General features: G+C 39.0%; 1 protein-coding gene across 3 annotated transcripts in view; it reads left to right on the forward strand.

Moving 5' to 3' along the window:
* The window catches only part of FAM110B (family with sequence similarity 110 member B), a 184638-nt gene that overhangs the window by 27143 nt on the left and 134964 nt on the right, over positions 1-22531 (forward strand). Inside the window, exon 1 of one of the 3 annotated variants that reach the window (XM_019527650.1) lies at positions 19969-20127. The exons of 1 other annotated variant lie outside the window; for it this stretch is intronic. The gene's annotated coding sequence lies outside the window, so the exon portion shown is untranslated. Of the gene's footprint in view, positions 1-19968; positions 20128-22531 lie in introns of those variants that run through there. One more of the 3 variants, XM_019527657.1, reaches the window with a different exon arrangement.

The following is a 22531-nucleotide window of genomic DNA, read 5'->3' on the forward strand; positions in this document are numbered from 1 at the left end:
CCCCCCCCCCCCCCACACCTGGTTGCTAGGATAGAGGCTTTTTTCTCGGAATTCTCTGAGAAAAATAATACATTCCACAAGCATTTTACATCATAAAGATGTGGTTTAAATGCTGTGTTTTGGGTCAAGATTAATATTCTCTGTCTGCCTGAGCATTGTAGTGCCTCTTGAGACCACCTGTTTTGGATCTCAGCTCTTACAGTTCACTGTGGTGTCTCGGCAGTAAGGGAATAGTTAGCCCATCTGTGCAGTTGGTCCCATAAGGAAGACCAGGGAAAGGAGGGATTTAAAACAGTTACTCCCAGAAGACACCATAGTCACCTGGGCAGAAGTTTGTTGACCTGAAAAATGTTTAAAACAGTGGATTTAACATTTTCAATATTTTTTTCATTCCAGTACATACAATTTGAATATTTTTAGGGTTTTTTTAAATCCTAAATCAGAATGAAAACAAATATTGAAATACTGGAATTACCCAAAGAATTCCATTTTTCAATCAGCTGTTAATACAATTCAGTAAGATGTATGAAAGAAAAGTGGAAAGAGTCATATACAGGTTTATTTTAATGCCACATATTAAGGACATGAGTTTGTAAGGACATTTCCATGAGCACTATGGCATGGTATCACAACAGACCAGTTATCCCACCATCTCTTAAACCTCTTGTTCTTCCTTTGTATAAATGCAAAAAAGTCAGCATTTCCTGTCTGTCTGTGCTAAGTGGTTGCAATATCCTCTTGCTTTCTTAACCTGTAAGATAGCATGAAACAAGAAGAGTTATGTTTTGGTTCCGCTGTTTAATTTCTTTGAACAGAAAATGTATCCACTGCTTAGGGTCTATGCCTCTCTTTGGTCATCTGTTGCAGCTGCTATGAATAACAGATCCTTCTCTGTAATCTAGAGTTGCGTGTTCTAGATGGAACACAACATTAAATGTATTCAACAAACATTTATTTTCTTAGCTGTCACACAAGCAGCATTTGTAAGAGGTATTCTCTGCTGAGAAGGCAAACTACTTGAGCAGTGCAGACATAGATCAAAGACAGCGTGACCTCAGCCAGGGAATATTTAGTAACCTCAGACAGAAACATCTCCCCGCCTAGAATTACATGGGTGCAGAATTAAGGTAATGTGCATACACACAGCATCCTTAAAGGTCAAAATCTTTATCCTAGAGCTATCTTGATACCCAGATTTGGGGATTTTTGCTTTTTAGATTTTTTGAAAGGAACACCCTATCACACGTAGATTATTTTGATAAAAGAAACTTTGTTTGATAAAGTATTATCCTCCTACATCTTTTGGCACCTTTGCCAGCTTCCATCAGAAGATTGCAGAAAGAGTTGGAAATGCAGCTGTGCTGAGAGGAGAACAAACTGTTTATACCATTCTTACTAATTGTCCTAGATAATTGAATTCACCAGGAGCAGGTTCCTTTGCAGCCTGTGTTCACTTAGGCATTCATTATGACAGGCAGCATATAATGAAAATGACTCGGAAAATGTTGACTCACCTTAACTTTGTTTTCTTTATTTTAACAGTCGGATTACAAGGTAATTTTAAATTAAAAGTATTGGCTGATTATTCGTGACCTTTGCCAAGTCAGTGCATTTCCTTCCTTGAAAGGCTGTTATAATACTGTTCCAGGCCATTCTTCTAGATACAGCGAAGAATTTTAATTTCATTGGTAGGGGAGATGGTACAAGATGTTTTCCCATAAAGTCCTGAGTCGTGATCATGCAAGAGCTTTTTAACTTAAATTTTAGAACCTTTTCAAATTAAGAAAACCAAAAATTCTGAGAGAGGAATAAAGGAAGACATGGTCAGATTACTTTAAATGGAGAACTGCAGGAAATTTCTGAGAGCCAGGGTGATCAGCAAGCTATATGATGTGCTTGATGGACGCCCTTTATTTCTTTTATAGAATACATTAGGGCAAAGTGACAGTTGCATTCTGCTTTTTTTACTCTACTTCTGCACAAATTTATAAAACGTAGGACATCTGTATATACAGTTGACATTACTCTGTCTCCTCATCCTAAACTCTCCATTTTATCTCTTAGAAATAATGTAGTTTCACTAATGTAAACATGAAAATGTTCTTCCTAGAAGCTCCCCAAGCTATTCTGACGTTTTATTTTCTGCTTCTTCTGTTGTTTACTTCTTGCACACTCTGGACTTTGAGTCCTCTGGCTCTTTCAGTAAGTGGTACTTAATCCCCAAAACAGTCCTCTCATATAGTCTAGCTGTATTCGATTCAGAAGCATGTCTTAGCCTACTGATGACTATGACAAGAGAGAGAAAAGACGCATCGATGCAGCGTAAAGAAAAGTTCACAATCTGACTTGTAATCTGCGTGTACACAGACTTGGCTTGTTCCCATATTTTTTCTTTATGCCATTTAGTTGCCCCCATTTCGTCCCCTCTGTCCACTCCAAAATTAGACATTAATGCTTGAAATCACCAACTTCCCTCCTGCTTTCTAAAGCAAATCTCAGAAACACGCTCTGGCTCTCTGCTACTTGCTTCCAGCTCTATTTTGATCTTCTCTCTAGTAAATCATCAAGTCCTGAAGTTCATTGTGTTTGATATGTAGTGGTTACTGAGGGAGGATGTTAAGGACCTAACTAATTGTGAAATGCATTTCTAAGAAAGGCATGTTATGGGCATGTACATGAGGCATCAAGGGAAACTGGGAGTTAGGAGCATGCTGATGATAATTATTCTAGATGATAACTAATTGTTCTAGATTATGAATAAAGTAAAACAATCCCAGCCATGGCCTATCTATCTTTACTTATTCTATTAAAGAGCTACTGCATACTACAGGCTGCAATCTTAATCACAATTCTGTGTGCCTGCCTTTTTAACTCATTGGTGGGTTTAGCCACAGACTTGTAAGGATTCAGATAAGAAATCAATACTATTTTTCCATCTGGCTGCCTTGAAGACTATGTGAATTAAATGTGCTTATCTGTAAAAAGGAAAAGTATGCCCATACAGCTAGAGGTACATTTGGCAATTATTAGCAGCCTCTTGAACTGTTGCAGGAAAGGACTCTGCCTAGATAATTTATTTTTCAAGGTGGTTATGTTTAAGATTCTGTGAGATCTGAAGTAGTAGTATTCAAACATTCATTGAGCAGTGATAAACAAGGCTTTTCTCACTATGAAATATTAGATGCATCCCCAGGGCTCAGTTTTACCGTCTTACCTCCAGCAAACTCCTAAAGCAGTGGTTCTCAACACTTTGGGGTTTAAAGGACTCCTTGGTGGACTTGAGGCACCCCTCAGAAAATGCCAGCTCAAAACCTTCCCTCATTTTTTGACTATGGAAAAATCATAGAACAATTCTTCTTTTGAAAAGTGTTCAGAAAGAGCACAACAGACCTAACGTTTTTGACGTTGTGGATTCCTATTTGAAATATCTGGTCTATCTTCTGAATCACGTGTAGGTTTTTGCACGCCTATATCTGTTACTATTGTGTGGCACCCCACAGCACCCTTTGAAAGGCTCTTGTGGGACTTCAGTTGGGAATCACTGTCCTAAAATTTCCATGATGGATCAGGAGGTTCTGCCACCTGCTAGGCTTCCTTTGTGTTTCTGGTAGCTTAACACTTAATTAAGATACCTCTGTGGTTTAATGAAGTCTTTGCAGACACAATTCAATTGCCCTCTTGTCATACAAATACAGGCATGTTTGCACATGGTGTCTCTCTCTCTGTTTCTCTCTTTATAAAAAAAAAAAATGAAAACGAGAATGTAGTAGTGTTCATGCTACTGAAAGTGTTGTAATTCAGTTCCATCACCATCTCTTCCTGTACCCCATCCCCCATTTCTTGTTTCCAGTGCTACCTTTTGGTTCCAGTAGCATCTCTTTTGGTTAGACTTGGTAGCTTTTTATTGTTTTTATTTTGAGGGAGTTCTCTTCAAATGTTATATTATCTAATGTTATAACAGGTTTCAGCTACAGCAAAGTTAGGGGAATATGCTAAACCCAAGGTCCTGCAGACCTACCTGTATGCCTATATCCCACAACAAAGTTGTTGGCATGACTTGAGCCCCTCTGCCACTCTCCTTCAACTCTGTCCTTTTCTTTGAGTGTGGGGAAAAAGGGTCTAGATTAATTCTTCAGAATTTTTTTAGTGGAAATGATGAGATGGACATTAAATTCTTCTCCTTTGTTTACATCCATGGCTGAAGCAGAGATATAAATATAATTAAAATAAACAGAAAGACTTTTCAGTGAAAATTGGCTTCAGTTTAAAACTTTGCAAAGTTTTAATCATTTAATTTGTAATTTCTCAACTTGCTGTTTGCCTCAGTAGATCAATACTTCAGCATGCTAAGTAACCAAAAGACACTACTGCTTCCCAAAGTATTGCACTAATTTTACCATGAGACAATTGTGCTTCAAACTTCCAAGAAAGGAATGAAGTTTTTAAATTGTTCTAAATATCAACATTTTAACACTAAAAACTGAAATAATTCAGAAAACATTTGAAGCATGTGTGAGAGAAATACAAATAAACAGTAATGTATGTATACACAATACTTTATATACTTTAAATAAAATGAATGAGCTAAATTTTTAGAGTTAAAGTTAAATTATTTTCCTCTTAAGCCACTTTTATGTCTTCTGTTAATTTCCCATGTGCACTGTGTACATTGTAAAGTCTGTTATTTCAGAAGGACGGTTGATTGCACTGGGTGGGTGTATAATGGAGTTCTTTTGATAAGTTTGCAATTGTTAGAATTTTCAAATCAAATATACTAAAATTTTGTAAAATGTAAAAGCTATGATGTTTCTTTCATAACAAGAATAAACATAAAATGAAACTAGTGTTACACCTCTTTTATTAGGCAGCATCATTCCTAGAGACCTCCTAGAGATTTTCGCTGGGCATTTTATTATGTTATATTTTGTCTACAGACTGCCAGAAGTTGTCCCAGAAATGTAGCAATTCATCTCCAGAGCAGCTCTATTTTCTGTACTAAATGAGTCAGGATCCTTTGGAAAAAATAGCATGTGCTCGTGTAACTCAAGACTGTATCACAATACATGTGCCCAGGAGGATTCATTTAAGCTTTTACTTGGTACCTTAATTTTAGCACGCTCTCTGTTTTTGTGTTCTTGACTTCATAACAGTAATAACAGAGGTGTAACTTGGCAGTTCTGTGCCCTGGGCCATGGCTTTGTATTTTTGCTTAAGTTCCTACTTTTTTTTTTCTTTTTTAAGTAAAGTGAAAAAGACCTAGAAATACTGTCATGGCGTATCATATTAACCCTCATGTGGGCTGTCCTGGGTTGGAATTTCAAGTTGTACTGTACAAATATCTGCCATATAAACTAATGAAATAACTGATAAAAGTAGAACATTGTTATCTTCTGCAGTGCTCAGCATTAAAATGGGATGAGATATTTAACTGAAAGTTGTAGTTATTTTCTGACAGGAGAGGAATAATGAGACTCAGATACTGGGTTCCACTCTGGGCTCTGAATAAACTTATTCAGTGGGGCAAAGACTTCTGCCCATTCCTCCCAAGTGTTAACTCTTTCTTGGCCATTCCCTCCTGCCAATCTCTGACCCAGTCATGTTTTTCATGCCAATCATGTTATTAGTCTGTATCAAGAGAGTACTGGGAATTAACCTTAGAGAAACAGAGTACGTGTTTTTCAGGGCCGTCTTGGGTATTGCTGTTGGGTTGTATGAAATACCAAAGGTATTTCACAGAGAAATTCAGCAATGTTTTGTTGTTGTAGAGGTTAGTAGGGTCTATGTGGACAATGATTTTTATCTAGGGAAAAACCGTAAAAGAACATATAGTCAGAGCTTTGGAACGAGCTGGAGCAGCTGGACTTAAGCTAAACAACTCCCCCCCCAATTCTTTAAGATGTATGCAATATGTTAGTGCAGCAAGGCATACAGGTAGATCACAGTAAAATTGAGGACGTTTTTTTTTGAGGACAAGCGAGGGGTAAAAAAAAAAAAAAAAGAAAAGAAAAGGGTTGTGTAGAACTGTTTAGGGAAATGTTGTGCTTAATCTAGCTGTCTGATCCAGAAACCCCAGTGTCACTGCAAAGATGTCCTATACACATGGTCATGGGTGGATCTAGGATTTTGAGTTGTGGTGCATCATAACATATAACACAACACACATTTTTCTTCAGGTAAAAAGAAACCAGAAACTTTATTAATATGCTAGGTGCCTAAGGGTGTATTATTCCATTTAACATTGAATTAAAAACAAATTTAACTTTATTAGAATGAGCATTAATTTGCTATATCACATATTATGTATACAAAACAACAAACTAGATAAATTATCAAATTGTTTCTTTAGTTCTGTTATAATTAAATGGACATCTTGTCCATTCAGATTCATAAAACAAAATGTAGCCTTCTTGAGCATCTTGACAGTACATCTTTGAAAGTTATTTCTGAGCTGAGCTGATGTTCACCTGAGTTAATGTTTTTATCTAGAGTTAAAAACAGTCCGCACTGCTGTGAAATAGGAGATACATTGCCAGCAACAACTAGCAAACAACAGAATTGCAGAAGAGAGGCTAGCTTTGTTTAGTGAAACCATCAAGATCACTGAAAAAGGAGAGAGGGTTATTAATACCTTTGCAATGAGGAATTTAGTAGGAATCAAGTAGGTTATAATAAGCCATGATGTCAAGGTGATTCCCTCAATGTTGCCTAGACAGAAATGCTGCTGCCACTGCTAGGCAGTTGGTTTTAAATGTTGGGTGGACTTGAAATCCAAGTGGGGTGCAGTTGCACTACTGCATCCTCCCTGGATCCAGCCCTGGACATGGGGGTACTTCTTTAGAGTAGTATAAAAAAACTGGAAGAATAAAGGTGATGCAAGTCTTGAGGAAATATACCAGTAAGCAAAAAACTGAAGTGGTCCATGGGCACTTGCAGAACAGGTGATTCCCTTAGAACAGAGACAAGCAACATTTTCTGGCTGCAGGCTAGAATGACCCATGTTGGCTCAAGGGTGAGGAGACAGGCACTAAGGCCTACCCATCCTCCATGGCAACATGAAGAGAATGCCAGTTGCGGGTGCTGCTGCTGGGAGAAGCACTGGTACTGGCAATCAAAGCCCCCATCACCAAATACTGCTGAAACCTTACATCCGTGGACCATAGGTTATTGAACCCTGCCTTAGAACATTCATTATTGGAGGCCAACAGCTTATACATCACAGTTTATATATAACAAAAACTAATGTCAGTATGCGGAGACAAATCAGTTATTTTAGTTCTTATCCATAGGTGCAAATATTGTCTTGTCTTTATTTATGGGAGACCTGTGCTAGCTAAAAATTATCATCAGTCACTTATTGCCACTATCAAAAAAGAAGGGGATCTGGCAAACACTCTCCCAAGAATACGGAGAATATTTTTTTCAGCAATAAGTGTATAATTTTTCAGTTTGAATACAAACCTGAGAGAGAGTTGATGGTTGTAGTTGCAGTATCTCAAGCATTTGACAAAAGTGCAGAGGAGCAAAGCCTAGAGCTGCATTACGTAACTGTTAGTTTGATCTAGTACATATATAGTTTCATAGTTGGTAGGGTCAGAAGGGACCTGAGCAGATCATCAAGTCTGACCCTCTGCCATGGCGGGAAAAAGTACTGGGGTCAAACAACCTCAGCAAGGTGTTTGTCTAGCCTCCTCTTAAAGACCCCCAGGGTAGGAGCTAGCACCACTTTGCTTGGAAGTCTGTTCCAGATCCTAGTCTCCCTGACCGTGAAGTAGCGTCTCCTGATGTCTAATCTGAATCTACCCTCTGCCAGCTTGTGACCGTTATTTCTAGTCACTCTAAAAATATGCATCCCTGTCCTGTCTCAGAAGAAATTGTTGACTGGTAGTGAAAAGATCTGCTGCTAAGGACAAGACCCTACAGAAAGTAATTAAGGCTATTGATGTTGTTTGTACAGCATGGCTAGGACAGCATGGGTGCCTCTCCAATGCACTGTAACTACAGCACATCAGAGCAGGCTCAATTAATAGAGTCTGCTGGAGTGTGGTAATTGCTGCACTAATTACTCTGAGGGCTGCTGTAATCTTGTGTATTGGTGTCCCCATGCTTAAAAATGGCAGCAAGGGCACTTTAACTAAAGCTTATTCCATGAACTTTAATTAAAATGCCCCGCCACCATTTTAAAGCCTTTGGACACTGATACATGAGATGCTCTGGGTACAGCTCTTGGAGTCGCTTTAAAGTGCCTCTTCCCCCTCCCCCCCAACTCCTGAAGCACGTGCAAAAATGCCCTGTATTCCTAGTCCGTATGTTCTATTTAAAGGAAAACAGTAACTTCTAGATCTTATATTTTTAAAGAAACCATGATGTTATAGGAAGAAGTGTTAAAGTGTTACATATATTAATAAGGACTCATGAAGATCATTTAGAGATTGAAACATCTAAGAGAAGTTCTAGGGGTATATTATACTGGCCTCAAGTAAATAGCAACAGTGAAAAAGCTGCAGCAGCTCTTCATATGTATATAAAAACTGAGACCAAGTCAAGTGAATGAGCCCATGTTGGTGACATAAAAAATTTTGGCCCCCTTGTAACAGAAATTTTTAAGATTTTTACAAAGGCTAGCCCTTTGCCAAATTTCAAATTCCTGCCTCCAAATCATGGAGGTGTTAGAGTATTCTAAAGAAAAAAACCCCAATGCTTTTATTTTTTCATTGAGGAATAACATATTTTCCCGTAGCCTTTTTCTCCAAAATGGCTGACTTATTTCTGCGGAATTTTTGTGAAACATTATATCCTGAGGCAGACAGCCACCTTGGAAAATTTCAGCTCAGCTAGTTAAGGTATGGAAAACTTGTATGCAGCTGAACACAGGGTCTTGATTAGTGTCAGCCTTTCTTTCCAGTAAATGTGTGCTCCCAGCCCAGCCTATAATAAAATCATGTTCATATAATTCTATACATAGATTGAGACAGATTAATGTTTTGAGAATAAGTAACTTTTTAACACACTAAAATATGCATTGTAGTATTTGATTTAAAATGTTTGCAATGTGTAGTATTCATACTTTGCTCTCTGTGAATCAGTATTGCTTCACTCTGTATTAAACTTAAACATTTGCTTTAAAATATGAAATTAAACTTAAATTTCTATAATGGTTGCTTAATTTTATTTTGCATAACAGTGCATAGTCATATAATACAAAAATGAGTTTACTGAAAAGGCTGGTGAATCGATATGCTATATTTTCAAAGGCAGCAGTGTGTACATTTCCATGCTGTAGTCTTAAGAGGCTGAACTGAACCAATTACTTAAATGAATATTTTACTTGCTTGATGCATTCATTAAGCTTTTAAAAGAGAATTGAGCTAAACCATCTCCTGGGTGTTTGTCCATAACAAAATATTAAGACAAGTTCACTATACTTGTTATATTTACTTATATTTAAGATAAAAAACACTAAGGTACTAACATCTCTGAAAACCAGGCCACTCTGTTTGGATGCAGGGTGGATAAGCATCTTAAATCAGGAACTTAAATCATAATTTAAATCACCAAATAGAACACTGCTGCTTATATAGCTGATTTTAATCAGCTTTTCCATTCGTTTTTAAGTTATTTTTCCAAAGAAAGTTGCATTCTTGTTGGTTCTTGAAACCATTAAAACATAGGAATCATAGAAAAGTTGAGCTGAAGGGACCTCATAAGGTCATCAGATCTGGCCTCCTGCTCAAGGCAGAATAATCCCTGATGAAACAGTCTCTGCCAAGTGTCTGTCTAACCTGATCTTTAAAATTTCCAAGGATGGAGGTTTCATAATTCTCTAGGTAGCCTGTTCCACTTCTTGAACACCTTCATAACCAGAAAGGTCCTCCTAATCTGCAGCCTAAATTTCTTCTGTTGCAACTTGAGGCCACTGTTCCTAGTCCTATGCCTGACAGCCACAGAGGAAAGCTCATCTCCATCTTCGTCATAATCTCAAATTCACAGGAGTGTAGGACTGGAAGAGGCCTTGTGAGATCATTGGGTTCAGCCCCCTGCTCTGGGCAGGAAAGACTGCTGGGGTCAAATAACCCCAGCAAGGTGTACATCCAGTCTCCTTTTGAAGATCTCCAAGGTAGGTGCCCACACTACCCCTGCTGGGGAGTCTATTCCAGAGTCTGGTCACATGAACTGTGAAGAATTTTTTCTTTATATCCAGTCTGAAACCTTCTTCTAGGAGTTTATGACCTTTGTTCCTGGTTTTCCCATGGGGCGCTTTGGTGAATAGTTGTTTTCCTAGCCACTCTCCCCTCCTATATTTGTAAGTTGCCACCAGATCTCCCCAAAGTCTTGTTTTCTAGGCTGAACAATCCCATATCTGTCAGCCTTTCGTTGTATGGCTTGCTCTTCAGGCCTCTAATCAAACGAGTAGCTCTTCTCTGGACTCTCTCAAGCTTCTCCACATCCTTCTTGAAGGGCGGCACCCAGAACTGGATGCAGTACTCCAGCTACGGTCTCACCAATGCTGCGTAGAGCAGGAGAATAACTTCCTTAGTTTTGCTTGAGATGCATTAGTTGATGCATGCCAGCATATTGTTTGCTCTGCTAACTGTAGCATCGCACTAGTAGTTCACATTCATCTTACGGTCAATTATGACCCCCAGGTGCCTTTTGGACATGGTGCTAGCTAGCATAGCACCACCAAGCCTGTAAGTTTTGTGGATTTTTCCTCCCCAGATGGAGCACTTTACACTTCTCAGTGTTGAACAGCATCTGGTTCTGATCCGCCCATCTGACTAATCTGTCTAGGTCCGCCTCGATTGTCAGCCTACCCTGATACGTTGCCATATTTCCCCACAACTTAATATCATCCACGAACTTTGCCAGTATGCTTTTCACACCCCCATTCAGATCAATGATGTAGATGTTTAAAACTATAAGTCCAAGTACCAAACCCTGGGGGCACCCCACTGGCTTCCTTCCTCCAGGCTGACATGGTCTATTAGTACTCTCTGGGTCTGACCATGCAGCCAGTTTCCCACCCATCTGACCATTGAATTGAACTTGCAGTCCCCTAGTTTTTACCTTGAGAGCCTCTTAGGACACCAAGTCAATGGCCTTCCTAAATCCAAGTAAATGACATCAACCTCATCTCCCTTACCCAGGTGGTGAATAACCTTGTTGTAGAAAGAGATGAGGTTAGTCAGACATGACCTATGCATGACAAAAACCATGCTGGCTGTCATCCAGAATTTTGCCTTCTATGAGCTAATCGCATATGGACTCCTTGAGAAATGTTTTGAGGATTTTTCCAGGGATTGAAGTCAGGCAGCTCAGCTTATAATTTCCTGGGTCCTCTTTCCTCCCCTTCTTGAAGCTGGGCACAAGATTGGCCCTCTTCTAGTCTTCTGGGACCTCTCCTGAGTGTGTTGAATTCTTAGAGGTTTGCCAGCGGTCCTGCAATGACTTCAGCTAGTTCATTCAGCACTCTCAGATGGAGTTCATCTGGTCCTGCTGATTTATAGATATCCAGCCTCTCTAGCTCTTCTCTCACCAGCTCTACATTGACTGTTGGTAGGTGAGTGGGTATTTGAAGATTATTATGAAATACTCCCTCAGGCTTCTCTTCTGCAGACTAAATAACCCTAGGTCTCTCAGTCTTTTCTTGTAAGTCTGGCTTTCCAGACCTCTAATCATTTTTGTTGCACTCTGCTGCACTCCTTCCAAACTATCCACATCTTTGAAGTGTGGGGCCAGAAAACTGGGCACATGCCTTATTAGTGCTGAATAGAGAGGAAAAATCACTTCCCTTGGTTTGCAAGTGTTAATACAACCCAGTATGGTGTTGACTTTTTTTTTTTTGTTTTGTAACAAGGGCACACAGTTGGTTCATCTTCAGTTTATGGTCTACTGGCACCCCTAGGTCCTACTCTGCAGTACTGTAGTCTAGCCAGTCATTCCCCTATCTGCATTTGTACATGCAATTATTCATTCCCAAGTGCAGAACTTTGCACTTGTCTTTGTTGAATCCCATCTGCTTGATTTTTGGACCATTTCTCCAGTCTGTCCAGGCACTTTGGATCCTTGCGATACTTTCTGGAGTATCTGCAATTCCACAAACTTGGTGTCGTCTGGAAATTTGATAAACATGCACTCGATCCCATCATCCAGATCATTAATAAAGATATTCAACAAGACAGGACCCAGGACAGATCATTGGTGAATCCCACTTGATTCCTTCCTCCAACAATTGATGACCACTTATTCAAAATGATCATCCAACCACTTAGCTATCCATCTTGCAGTATTTTGGCTAGTCTGTATTTCCTTAGCTTCTTAATGAGAATGTTTTGAAAGACTGTATCAAAAGCCTTGTTAAATTCAAGATGCATCACATCCGCTATTCTCCCTCCATCCACAGAACCTGTCACCTTATTATAGAAATAAATCAGGTTGGCATGACTTGCTCTTGGTGAATCCATGCTGGATGTTTCTGATCACCTTGTTCTCCTTTAGGCTCTTAACAGTGGATTCCTTGGGGACTTGCTCTATGATCTTTCCAGATATAGAGGTCAGGCTGCCTGGTCTGTAGTTCCCCAGATCTTCCTTCTTCCTTTCCTTAAAGATGGTCACTATATTTGCTCTTTTCCAGTCATCTGGGACCTCTCCTGACTTCTATGAATTCCCAAAGAGAATAATCAGTGGCTCCAAAATTACCTCAACCAGTTCCTTCAGTAGACTAGGATGCATACAGGTGAACGTGGTCATGCAGTATGTGGTGCCACAAACACATTTGCAACACCACATACCACACAGTCTGGTGTTCTCTGCGCTGCAAGAGCATGCTGCCCAAGTGTGCACTGCTCTTTTCTTCTATCCAGGGGTAAAAAAAAATGTGGAAAAAACCCCCAGAGCAGTGCATACTCAGGCATCATGCACTGCTGAAAAGCAGAGCTTGACCATCTGAAGCTGTGCTGTGGCTGCCCGTCAGGCTCCACCCAACAGGATCGCCACAGCTGCAGCCCTGGAAGGCCCCCAGGTAAGGCTGCTGGGGCCAGCACAGTGCTGACCCCAGCCTCCCCTACTGCCCCCAGGGTAACTTGCCATGCACCAAAGCACACGTAGCACAGGAGTTCCCCAGGGACAAGGAGCTGTGGTGCAAGGTGTGCCGCTACTACTTGTCCCCAGAGAGCCAAACGTCCATACATGTCTAGACACACCCCTAGAGTGCATCCTTTCTGGCCTTGCTGACTTGAAAGCACCCAACTTCTCTAAGTACTCCCTAACCTGTGCTGCCTTTACTATAAGCTGTTTGTCTCCTTCTCTGTCTTTGCTGCCAGCTTCACCAGTCCCCTGGGAGCTGCCCCTGTTTGTGAAAACTGAAGGAAAAAAGGCCTTAAATACTTCAGCCTTCTCTGCATCAGCTATAACTAGATTGCCTTCCACATTCAGTAAGGGACCTAGAGTTTCTTTGTTCTTCCTCTTACTCTAGACATACCTGTAGAATGCCTTTTTTTATTGCCTTTTGTGTCCCTTGCCAGCTGCATCTCAAATGGTGCCTTGGCCTTCCTAGTTTTCTCCTTGCATGCCCATGCAATACTCTTATACTCAATGTTCTTCCCTAGTATGACCAAGGATTGGGTTATTTTTTTAAAGGATCTCATTAAAGAGATTGTTGTCTAGCCAGGTTGGTCTTGTTGCATGAATATAGATTCAAAACTTAACAGAACTTTTACTTTAGCTTTGGTATACCTTTTTGCCATGCAGGTGCATACAGTATAACAATATACGTTTATTTAAACAATTCTGTGGCTTAATATTTTCAGTTTCTTAATGATTTTACATTTTTAGTGTGTTTAGAAAATAGTGAGTGATCTATTGCTCGTTTACTAGATAATTAACTTTTTGGTCATGATTTGTGGCGAACAGCTGCATTAGGATGGTAACAGTCATTTAAATCTTGATGAGATGCCATTTGGTGTTTCTAATTTAAATAAGAAAATAAGACATTCCAATTTAAATAAAAATAATCGCATTGAAATAATAAACATGGCCAGTAAATAAAACCCATCCATTTTTATCAACACTGTTTGGGTAGCTATTGTAGGCAAAGTATCTGTATCCAGTATGTATAATTTATACAGATAAACAGAGCTTGAAAAATAGTAATGCTTTGGGGGGGAAGCACAAACCCATCCCTTTCTTCAGGCTGTCTGTCTGGGGCATGTTTCCATCTTCTGTCATGCTTATGTCTTACACTCATGACCAAGCATGAAGAATACCAACCAAGTATATTGTCTAATATTTGAGCTTGAGTTTGCACTGAGCAGGATTGAGTGGGAAGAGTGTGCTTGCTTCCCGGCAGCAGTCCCAGGGTTGGCACAGAGGTGGTAGAGACATGGCGGAAGGCTCTTATAAATGAAGACATATTGTTTGTTCTTGATGTGATGGAAAAGGGGGATGCAGAGAGGGTGACATGCTTACCACCATGAGCCAGAAAGCTGACAGGAAATCTACATGTATTCACATTTAGATATGTTTTTATTCATATGGATTCCCCAGAAAAGGTACTGGAGAACTATGCCGTGAATTTTTTTTATTACCATTTTTAATTCACGGTAGTCAAAAAATTAAATTTCTGCCTCAATGCAAGCACTGTGCATAACATCTTTTTATGTGAACACCTGTTTTTCTTGTTTATGAAATGAACGGTGGAACATTTCCAAAAAATGGGTGAAATGATAGTTCCCTAATTTCTTTTGCTACCATTTAGGTGCACATTTTCCCCCCCTTTTTTCTTGTTCACTTTTCAGACGTTTGTTCTTTGGCTATGTTCTTGTCACCCTTCCTGGTTTAAGTTAAATCAGGCACCTCAAGCATCCTAGCATGCTCTCTGGGCTGGGTGGGGCTCTGTTTTTTGCTCCAGGGAGCTGGGTTGGCCCCTCCCCTCTATTCTCTAGCTAGAGCAGGGCCAGGGTGTGGCCAGATGCTTGCCTGCCATGGCCCCTGAGGCAAATTCTTCAGTCTGTCCCCTCTCCTCCTCTCTCCCTGTGCTGGCAAAACCTGCAGACCACAGCTAGAGTTTGCCAGACCCAGCGACACCTCCACAGCTTGCCTGCAGCCAGGTAGGGACAGAATTCATTCCTCCCTCTTCCCCTCTCTCACCCAGAATCCCTGGGGGTTTGGCTGCAGTCTCTGCAGCTTGCTTGCAGCCAGGCAGAGAGGGGATTAATTCCACAGTGGGTCCCAGAGCAGGGGAAAGAGGCAAGCTAGTCCCCTGTGTGCAGATCCAAGCCCTGCACCTGTGAGCCCAGAGCTAAGCCCTGTAGGACCAGACTGAAAGGTGGGAAGTGTTGGCAAAGACCTGACAATCATCACACATGTGCTGGAGATATAGTTAAGGGAAGTTGCAGACACTTTCACCAAAGAATACAGAGAGCTATATTTATATTATAAAGCAGAACCTGTAAAAGGTGGGATTACATAAAAAACAAAAAAACAAAAAAAGCCTTTCTCAATGCCTGGCTGTAAGCAGAAACTCTGCTCTCAGGTTTAGTATTACTCATGCAAAGCTTTCTCTTGTCTTCCTGATTTATATTTTAAGTTAGACTAAGTTGTGTATGCTGTGTTTTACTGGGCTGTATCTTAGCTTAGGTGAAGATTTTTGGTAGTTCCCTGTTGTATGTTTTGCAAACTGATGCGTTCAATACATGCTTGCTTCAGAGAGAGGACTTTTTCCCTATCTCCACTCCTCAGTTTGGCAGCAGCTGCCCCACCCCAGGCTGGTGGCTGGCATCCTGTGTGATGTGCTAGCTGTGGTTGGTACCTAGCCATGCCCCCTCTGCTTCAGCAGGGAGGGGTGAAAGCCTTGGAGGGTGTCTCTCTTCCCTCCCCTTTAGCAGTGGCTGGCAGGCATGCTCTAGTGCCCCCTGACTTCTGGCGTGAGCCGCTGCAGAAATGTGGCTGCATTTCCTAATTCAACAGGGAGTGTCTGTCCAGTTATTCATCAGTTTAAGATGCACAGCTTAGACTAATCTGAAAAGATTGAATCAATTCAGGCTTGGACTTTTTGAATGTGTGTACATAGCCCTGCTGACAAATGGCTAGAAGCTGACCACAGAGGTGGCATAGCTAAATTTGTCCTCTTTAAATTTGCCCTCTTTATGGTAGACTTGTATTTGAATGTTTAAAATCGAGGCAAATATTAGTGCAAGGACTAAAGAATGAAATTTAGCAGTTCCCTTTCTTAAGAGAAAATATTTTTTTCTGAATTAACTTTTAAGACTAAGAATGTTTCATGTTTTAGATAGAAAATGTAGTTTTGTAGCATTCTTTGACCTTAGCTAATGAGTGGCACAAAATATCAAGCTCTTAAAAATTATTGTTTTTGTTCTTCAAAGTTTGTTTTTCATTCTCATGCATTTCTTAATATGAGAACAGATTTGTGTGGAAGTACAAGACAGGATGAAGCAACTAAGAAGCACACTTCATCGTGGCTTGAGAACAACTCAGGGCCCATTACTATAAGGTGCTGGACACCTCTGAGAGGTCCTAAGAGACCTATGCTCTTACGAATTTAAGTGAGACCTGATGGCATTCAACATCTTAATTGATAGGCTCCCAAGAGGAAGTTACTCAAAACTTTTATGGATAGTTTTTTGAGTAACTTCCTGTCTGTAACTTTCAGATTTTGATAAATTAGATTTCCTGCTAAATATGAAACCATTTAAACCAAACTCAACTTCATATGCAGTTAACCCTGAAAAAAACTTTTGGTTCTACCACATTGCTTCCTTAATTTGGTAGCTAGATGTATCATCTGTCTAAAACTAAGTCATGAATAGGATAGGATAACCAAGTTCCATAGCCCTTCACTGGTATAGATGATGAATCCCTCTTTAGGGACAGGTCTGATTATTTATTTTAAGAAAACTTGTACACAGACTTTTTGTAGAGTTCTGAAATTGTTAGATTGCTTGTTTTAAGTAACACTCCACAGTCTCAGCAACTAACATACCTATACCTAGAAAACTCCTTTAGGAAGTATTGCAACATAGCAGTGTGCTTTCTTAGATACCATCCTCAACAAACCTTTTTAGAAACTGAGTTTCTTTGCACTGCCTCCTTTCCTTGAACTCCTCCCCTTCCTACTGTCCTTCAATCCAGGTAGTTGTTGCCACTGCTCATTAGAAAAGTTTGTATCTACCAGAATCTCAGAGGATAGAGAAACATACTTTTTAGCCACTTTCTAAAAGGGGAGGGACAGCCACTGCTAAGGAGCATGCATCAGCTGTTACATTGTTATAGCTGCATAAGGTGCTAGCAGTACAAGTTAGCTAAATCACTTGAACTTTGACCCTGTAGTTCAGTTATAAGTTGGAGTAGTTCAGCTACACTTTTATTACTACAAAACTGTATCAGTTGCATCATGATGGCTTATACTGGTATCTTTTAATATTGCTACCATGGTTACATCTGAGTATACCCTTTATCAAAAGGACCTATTTGCGAAGTCCCTTTTCTGCATCAAAACCTTTAATGAGAACTGGCTGCTTACACCCTAGTGTAAGACAAATGCCTGATGGATATTCTTGGCAATCTACTCACAGAAAGAGGACGGTAAGATGTGTGTGGGGAGGAGGTTCCCTCATACATAAAAGTCATGAGACTGGGTAAGCTGTGAATGCTTGATTCTGTACTAGGTAAAAGAGCTGTTAAAAAAGATGCCTCTTGAATTTTTTGAGCTTTTTATGTTGTGCTTGATAATATACAGGCACTGAGCCTTAATAGGTATTATGTTATATTAGAGCATTAGGCTTCAGAAAAATTGGGTTTTTGCCACAAAGATTGGCACAAAGATTTTAGACAATTTCTAGAGGGATTTGTTCTTAAATGCCTATACATCTAATCATTTTCAGTTGGAGACATGAATGCTCAGTGCTGCTAAAAACTAGTTTTTTAACTTTTGTATACCTTTGTCCCTTTTACTGACCTGACTTAATGCAGTGTGGAACATCATAATTTCTACAGTATCGTGATGAACACAAATAAAAAAAACTTAGAGATCCCAAGAAGATAGAAACATAACTGGAATCATTTTGCTTTCCGAAGAAGGCTTTAAAAAAGAAACAAAAATCATAATCCTCCAAGATAAGGATATGTTGTTTGTCTTTTTGTCTTTTGTTTTGATTTAGGGATATGGTACTGGGTACCTCAACTGTGTCAGAATGTGATCAATAATGCACAGAAGTTGAAGGCAAGGATGGAATGTCATGCTGCCCGCATTCCTCTTTTGATCCCTGGCCATATGTAATTTTGAACGTTTGTTCCTTTTAGAAATGTAATCTAGTACTTGTATAGCATAACAGGTGTTTATAAACCGTTTTCACGGTAAGGAAATTGTGAGTCAGTCATTTACATGTTATCTGTAAATTTGGACTTGTGCTGATACCATATGAAAGTCTTGTGCTAGCCACTTTTATGGAGGAGCAAAATTCATTTTTGCTGCCATCATAAGAATGATGTATCAAAAACATTTATAAACCTTTAATACCATACAGTACAAGAGTGGTTAATACTGTATGGTGCTAGTGATAAGAAAGTAAAAAATTAATGTGGTGAGTTTTAGGTCTATGTGAGGGGGAGTTGTATATGTGTTTTACATATGAATAAATAGGCATAGGTAAGCATTTTAAACACCATTGCCAAATGCTTGTATATTTGGATATCTAAAAAAATAAAGGAACTGTATCTTCAGCAGTGATGAGCATCAAAGCAATCTACCGGGTTACATTAAAGATAAGCCCCCTTATCATTCAACCCCTCTGAAAATCAGGATGTTCAGTTTACTTGCTGTTCCATTAATTTTAGACACTCAAGTTTGAAAATTGTGATCACTGTTGAATTTTAACTGTATGTGATCCTTTGAAAACTGTATAAAATAGTGTATTATAGTGTTGGCCAAAACAAAGAAATTTGATTTAGTATCAAAGACTACTAAATTTTAGGTACTTATGCTTTCTTCTTATTACTGTATGTCTGAAACACAGAATGATAAAATGATCAATTATGGAACTTTTCTAGCATTTCTAAAAATCAGATACATTAAAAAAAAATGTTGCTTTGTTTGAGAATCCGTAATATTATTTTATGGAACTAAATGTGAATAAATTAGATGCATTTAAAAATATGTTGGATTATATTCACCATACATTTGTGGAGTTCATGTTTAATATTTTCCTTATTGATTAGTTGTTTTGCACAGCAGCAGCAATGTGCTTGGCATTCCACTGTAGCTGTTCCAAAGATTGATTACAGCTGTTGTTTACCAATATACGCAATACCTCAAGTCATCTGAGGACTTAATCACATATGTAATTTAAATGCATGCCTTTGGTTGGATTATTCACATGCTAGAAGCCATGTCCTTAAGTACCTTGTTGATTTTTTGAGTCTAAGTTGTTAATGGTAAGCTTTGTAGCACAAGCAGCCTGCACTGTATAAATTTTGAACAAGTTGATAATGCATATGTAAGAGTTTATAAAAGTGGAATAAACGGCTGCATTTTCATCATTTTAATCCTGTATCAGATATAATGAATGCGCTACAAGAAGTTAGTTTCTGAAAGCTTGCTGCTAAATATTGCTCATGTTTTCAGAGGTCAGGAAAAAACAAAGCATCTAAACCAGTTTTACTGTGCAAATTTTAGTTTCAGTTTATAGAACGTCTAAAGTTAAATGCTTAATATTGGTAATTTTGACTAAAGGCTTAATTTATTGAAAGTTCATTTCTTCCTGTGCTCTGCTTCAACAGTACTGGGCTAGCAAACAGCTATAATTAGATTAGCAGCCTGCTAAACAGTGGTGACAGTATCTGAGCCTCAGAGAGCATGTGCTGGATTCTGCATGTGCCTTTCTCTCATTGGCTGCTGACATTGCTGCCTGCCAGTTTGATAGGTTTCCACAGTAATCTTTATGCTGCATTACAGACATAGATACAGAGGTACTGTGTTCATGCAACGGTGAAGGTACTCAGCTTGTAGCATAAAAGAGAGCCTACAGATGAAAGGCATTGGTCTTTGTTATAAAACATCAGTACTTAAGGACTGCTAGCTGCAAGCAGAGGTCAGTGAAGGAGTTTCAGTTAATGGTAATTACTTTCAGGTCTTTATCTCTCCGGTAAAACACAGTCATGCATGAAATGAATACTGTTAATCATGTCATCTATTTAATTTGATCTTGCTTTCATTAATATCATGTGTACTCCAGTGGGATAGCCATCAGATTACAAAACATATCATTACAGAGTGGATTTAGCAGGGAAATAGAGTATATTTATAATGGGAAATTGCTTTCATGTGAAATCGTGAGCCTGTGCATGTGAGTCATTTTATTGGTTCCCTTTTGTTATGGTGATGTCAGTATTTCATTTATCTGGATCTTTTTGCAGAACAATTAAATTAAGGCACATAGGACTTTCTGGATAGGAAGATGAATCTACTAAATAATAGATCATTTTAAAAAATAATTTTGAGTGAGGCTGTATAATTAGATCAGGGCAATAAGTATTTTTTTTTTTTTTTTTGGCAAAGAGACTGACGAATAAGCTATTGTTCTTTCAACAGAGATGCTTGTAGCCTTCATGTTTGGGTGGATTCTTTGTTTTACTCTCTGAATTTCCTATTAAGTGACTGAAGAAACCAAGACCTAAATTGGTAAATTGCAGCATGTCTGTTGCTGTTTATATGCATATTGTTCCTAAAGGCCAAATTCTGGCCCAAAGCCTTGTTTATTGTAAGAATTGCCTTTTATCATAGCAGTCTTTTTCTGATTCCAAGAATTCTAAAATAAATACTATAATTTGGTAGGACTCTAATTTAACCACTTTTAGGTTCATGAAATCAGTTGTTCTGAACTTTTCTAATAAAAACAGTATAGTTTTATTTGTAAGGGAGAAAATAAGTTGTACAAAAATATCTCTAGCAGTGTAGTCATGTTTGATATGAAGATAGTCAACTACTGCACCTGACCACTGAAACAAAGTTCATGCCTTTGTCTGTGTCACAATATTGAGCACTCATAAACTTGTGTATTAAGTCACTAGTCATCCAACTGGCTGTCTGCCACTATGCGTCTGAGGTAACAGTCTATTGCCTCAGTGAGTATCAGAAAGGTGTAAGAAACTGTAGCTATTTTAATGTGGCTCTCTGTTTTTCCCCATCACCTAGTAATTAAGCCATGGGTTTGTACCATTTAAAATGCTACAAAATAAATTTGTTTACTTCTAAAACATTTTAGCTAAAGCCATATAGCCTTCTGGGTAGATACCCATAAAAGTACATTTGAATTAGTTGCTTGTTCAACTTTATAAATGGGGGTGTGTGTAGTTTGTGTTTCATTAATGATAATTCAGAAGAAAAGGTAGTCTGTCTAAATACATTTGTTAAAATGTTTCAACAGTTATAAGTTACAAATAAGTACTTTTCCTGGTTCTGGTACCATACACATCAGAAAAATTGTTTTTAAGATTATTCTCGCTCCTATGTAGAACAGTGTCTGTCTAGGTTTTCTGCCTTTGTCTATGCTTTTATTTCTATAAATTGTTATAACTGTTAACTTTCCTGCATAGCAACAATTAGGTCTAGATAGTGACAAACCAGAATGTAAAGGCACTGGGATGTATATAGTATTATCCACTGTATTCTCAGAATTGTCAAGTAACCATTTTTTATTGGTGTTTAAGTCAATCTCCTCCCGTTAATGTCAGGAAAGGTCTTCCTTAAAGTAATTATCTAGTTATGTTTGTGACCTTTTGTGACCTGATTCTCTAAAAAAGCCCAAGATGGAGACATTGGTGATGGTTGTAGAAAGCTGGCAGTTAGTATCCTTACTTGAATAAGATACTTAACAAATACAGAATGTTTTAATTCAAAATGGAGAGCTTGGGCACCTATGCACATGCCCGGTCCCCGCTTCGGCATGTTCTGATTAGAACGTGTCAGAGCAGACTTGATTACTTGAGTCTGCTTGATTGAGCAGACTTGACTAATCGAGTGTGCTGGAGCGTTCCAATTAGAATGCTCCAGCAGCCTCAGTGTCACTTTCATTCAGCATCCCCACATTTTAAAATGGCAGTGGGGGCGCTTTAATTAAAGCTCATTGAATGCCTGCAATGTGTTGTGTATTCAGTATCCCACACTTCAAAATGGCGGTGGGGATGCTTTAACTAAAATGCCCACAGTGTCTTGTGTATTCAGTGTCCCTACATTTAAAAATGGTGGTGGGGGCACTTTAACTAAAGCTTTAGTTAAAGCTTCAATGAGCTGTGCCCCCACTGCCATAAAGTGCCCCCACTGCCATTTTGAAGTGTAGGACACTGAATACACAAGACAGTGCAGGCGTTTTAATTACAGCAGCCCCTGAGAGCTGTTCTGATTAAAACTGCCTCCTTCCCCACCCCAGAGCACATGTAAAGATGCCCCTTATGATGTATACATAACTCAGTTAACTAAAATAGCTATACAATACTGAATAGCTTTTTGTCACATGTGTAT

The sequence above is a fragment of the Gavialis gangeticus genome, unplaced genomic scaffold (assembly GCF_001723915.1).
Source record: "Gavialis gangeticus isolate Ggan-Ray unplaced genomic scaffold, GavGan_comp1, whole genome shotgun sequence".
Taxonomy (NCBI): Eukaryota; Metazoa; Chordata; order Crocodylia; family Gavialidae; genus Gavialis; species Gavialis gangeticus.